This window comes from Aptenodytes forsteri, unplaced genomic scaffold, assembly GCF_000699145.1.
Source record: "Aptenodytes forsteri isolate BGI_AS27 unplaced genomic scaffold, ASM69914v1 Scaffold59, whole genome shotgun sequence".
NCBI lineage: Eukaryota > Metazoa > Chordata > Aves > Sphenisciformes > Spheniscidae > Aptenodytes > Aptenodytes forsteri.
The window spans coordinates 2,572,810-2,577,479 of NW_008794085.1; positions in this window are offsets into that span (position 1 = coordinate 2,572,810).

Here is a 4,670-nt window from a genome sequence, read left to right on the forward strand (position 1 = left end):
TGGCGGCGCGCTGGCGGCGTGCCCGGCTGAGCTGCTTGCGTAGCCCGCTGCTTCGCTGCTGGTAGCTGCCACACGGCTAAGCTAATTGCCCAGCAGGCAGCGAACCTTGGGATAAGATGAGAGCATTTAATGCAAAATATTACTGCAGTGTAACTTATGATCAGGGCCAACAACACCAAAATGGGAAGCTTTGAACGAACGTGACACAGCGGTGGGTTTACATAAATGACGGTAACAACATGACCCAGCAGTGTTTTCCTCAGTGCACGTTTCACATTCGGACATTTGCTCACAGTTAAGTTTGGGGAGCGTCTGCTTAAAAGGAACCATAGGGGTTTTTGATGGTAATGTTCCTGAAAATTATTTCTATTCCGTTAAAGCCTGTTAAAACTTAGGTTAAAATGAAACGAGAACCCCTACAACTAATTAAAGATACTTAGTTCATGTAAAGCTAGAAATGAGGTTTTCTGTTCCTGAGCTGGTTCTCCAGCTTAGAGGTGTGCGAGTGCTGCTGCACAGCGAAGACTATACTCTGTTTTGTAGAAATTGAGTACTCGGGGATTTTGGGAGGCCTGGGCGAAATTAGAGGCATTTTTAATCTCGGACTGCAAAATTCTGAGCCTCAGCGGGACTGATACTTCCATTTGTCCCAAGGATTGTCTCAAGGCTTGGAATACGTCTAATTTTATATACAAATACTATTTTGCATTACTAAGTTTCTCTTACTAGAAAAGTGAAAAAGAAATCTGTTAACATAAACGCATGAAGATAATGGAAAAAGGTCTAGAAATAACCTGAACTAGACAATCTCTCAAACCTACGTCTGTCCTATAAATGAATTTAACTCTGTAACTCAACTTGCTTCACTGTGGTTATTTCTACTTAACACAGATGCAAATGAAAGATCAAAGGCCTCATTAAACACAATCCCATATTTTTCTGGCCTCACTCCCATTTTTGTCAAGAGAAAATATTTCAGCTATCCTTAGTGCCTTAATGATAAGTAGTTTCCATGGTAATTAAAGTTTGGGGGATTTAGTTGAGAATTTGTTAAAACAAGGACTTTCTGTGACTTTACCTCACTAGCCGATTCAAATATCAGAGACTGCAAGGGTATCTATCTCTAGAAGTCATTAGTGGAGATTTTCATCGCTGCTGTTAGCAGAGCTAATAGCGAATTCTAAGTTACTTGTAGTGTGAGTTTGCAATGATTCCAACAGAAACACCATTGCAAACTGAATCTACAAATAACTTAGAGTGGTGTTTCTGTTGGAATCATTCCAAACTGGTGTGCAGTGTAATTGTGTGAAGCTCACGGAGTGCTTACGTGTGGAAAAAAACCACATTATCTTTCTCCCCCCCCAGCGAGAGGGAAGACAACCTAATATTATTCAAAGGCTTTTCTTCCAAGGACTCACAGGAACAAAATAATGATACACAGTAATACAAGAACTTCTTAGGGCAGGGGAGGGGCAATAAAAAGACACCAGAAACACATTGTGGACTTGGTAAAAATAAGATCACTAACAAGGTACCATTAGAGCTTCAATAGAACGCCCAACTAATAAATGCATGCATAATATTAGTTTAATTTCTTCATAGAGGAGGTCCCAGTGTCTTTTGCTTATTTTAGCTATGAACTCTCTTCTGTGTAAATAACATTTTAACCAGGATACTTTTCTTTTTTTTTTTTTACAACTAGTGTAGCATTGCCAGGAAACCATCTTCTGGAAGCTGCTTGGTTAAAAAACAAGAACAACAACAACAACCACCAACAAACAGAAAACACCAGTAGCTTTGATTTGTGTAAACCAACAAGTAAGTTCTCCAGTGGGGAGTGATGAATGAAGACATTTATTCCATGTCAGCACTAAGGAATTTTGGAGGAAACCTTTCTGTAAATTACCACGGACCCAGCGGCAGTAATGGAAGCATCATTTTGAGTTGTACTGGTAGAGGACTGGAGTTTTTTGCTGTTCTGTCATTTTAAACAACTGAAAAATATCTTGGGATTAAGTTGAAAGGACAAAAATTCAGCTGGGGAAAGGAAGTGAAGTTAGAAAATATTTATGGAAGGAGATGAGAAAAGGGGGTAAGGTGCCTCTGAATTCAAGAATTTATGAGAGAACTGTTTTTTGGGTTTTTTTTTTTTAAATGTAATAACCAACATTTTGCTATTTTCCTGTTTTGTTGTTCTTAATTTCATTACCTGAAGGTAGAGAGCACATACTACTTGTCTTCAAGGTTTATTATACTGAACAAAATGCCCCAGAAAATGCAGTGCTCCAAACCAAACAAACTGTTGTCTGTGTTGGAAGAGAGATATCGCCTGCAGGCTTCTTTCTTTCTTCCTACCAAATACTGTTTTTCACTTGAAAAATAAAACAAAAAGCTGTTGTATATGTTTTTAAAATTGATTCATTTTGAGTGTAGTTACATTGCCTTGTTAATACGGCGAAGCAGTTCCCCTCGGAATCAGTGAAACAGAAGTCTGTGGCTGTTATTAGATAACCACCAATTGGTAATAGTAATTTGAAGATCACAAGATTCACGAGCGCAGTTTCTGTAAAGTAATGTCTCAGATCTAAGGATTCTTGGTGTGTTAGTGGAGTAGAGGACAAGGGAGAAGTGACTGATTTTCCTCTAGGACAAAATTCCCCAAGTTATACAGTTGGAAACAGTGTTGTCATGGATCTAAAACTGGTGAGGAGAGGGGAAATACTAGGAACACGAGGTCACAACATGAGTAAGAAGTGAGGTAGCTCAAGGTTCCCTCAAGGGCTAGCTTTGTTGAGGTCCACATTTACGGCCCTCAAAACTTTCTGCAGGATCCCTAGGCCCTCTGAACTTTCTGTTGGTGGTGAAGAATATACCTAAAGTGTAGAAGTTAGTGCTATGTACTGGTAGCCAAGCTAAGTCAAAGGGGCTCATACATTTAACGGCACAAGGCAACGCGGAGCGGAAATACAAGTTGGGGCCTTGCAGTGTGGTTGCATGCTGTTGCAGCAGGCATCCTTTGTTCAGCTGCCCTGGAGGGCTAACTGGCAGGAGCAGAGTACTGAACTAAGACAAGCGTACTCTTCTTATTCTTGCATTCAAAGCTAGTTCTCCCATCCCTTCATGGTGCTGTGTAGATAATGAAGTTGTACCCCACAGGTCTGTTTTTTGTTATGCCTGTAAGCACCTCAGCCTTGAGACTGCAGAGCAGTTGGTACAGCTTTGATCACATCTGAGCCTTACCAGGCCCCTCAAAATAGACGTTCCTCGCACTCTTGCTTGCAGGCTCTCGCTGGTAGGCATTCCCAGGGACTGTCTAACAGCACTGACTGTGTAGCGAGGTTGGTGATAGTAGCTTTCCTTAACTGGTAGTTCAAAAGTTAAAAGTGTTCACTCTTGATACAGAAGACAGGACTTTCCAGCCTCGGGAGACAGACTAAGATCTTTCCTTTCAATGGAACAATCAAACCACAAGCCTGCAGGTTTTGCAGAGGTGAGAACTTTCTTCATTCTTCCAACTGAAGCTATTGTTGCATGTGGAATAAGATACAGAAAATGCTGAACCAAATAGCTAGCGGCTGGGGCACTCTCTTCCTGAAAGGAAGGAATATTGGATTCCTGGCCAGGTCTCAATATTCTCCCTGTAGTTTACTTTAAGAAGTTACACAGCAAAGCAGAAACAAGCTGTAGAGAATGGATTGTAACCAGGCTCAGTCTCTAGGTGTGCGCCCTCATCACTGAGCTGAAGAGTCTGGTTCCTTTTACCCTCCTGGCCTAGTGCTCTGTTGGGCATTTTGCACAGTGAAGAAAGGGTAATGTGGTCTCACCAGGGTGGAATATTCAGAGAGCGGTGGGAGATGCTCCGTGTGGCAGGGGAATCTCTGTCTGAGGCCACATCTCTTTAACTGAGGAAGGAGTTGAACGTGGGCCCACCACAATATGCTGTCATACGAAAGATGGGCATCTATACCATCCCTTTTTGAGAGAAAGCCTGCATTGTATTTTGTAGAGAGCCTAGGCCTGTGATGCTTGTTATGTGTTATTGTACCAAGCCATCCGGGATCTCTGCTGTAGAAAAGCCTCTTGGTCATCCAGCTAGGTGTAAGCACGAAATAAATGCTAAACTGCTTAGCTCTTTCCAGACTGTTCCCAGATTTAGGCATACCCAGAGCTGTTTCTGCAGGGGAGCATTATGTAGGGGAGCAAAGCAAAATTACAAGGTGCCTATGCAGGAACTGTGTGGGTAGTTTTCAAGATCATCTGTTTGGGACTTACAGGCCCATTCCTTAGTGGATTTTGTTTACAGTCTTTAATGTCAGTATTTTTCAGTCACCTAGGGCAATCTCTCTAATGGATAAAATGGGGATCATGCTCAATAAAGTTGGGTATTTAACATTTCAGGATGACCGCTAGATCTTACTATGTGCTCCCAATGCCTGTCCTCATCCCATAACTCGACACAAAAATTAATTATTTTCATATGCTTTTTTGGGTTACTCTTCTTTGCAGTATCTGAGCTGTGTACAAACATTAAGGTGCTTATTGGAAAGAAGCTATCATGTCCATTATACAGATGGGAAAATTAAACAAGTTTGTCAAAACAAAATTTATCAAATGTATCTATGAATTTAGAATGCCCCGTGTAAGGCACCCAAAGCTGAGTATTTTGAGAA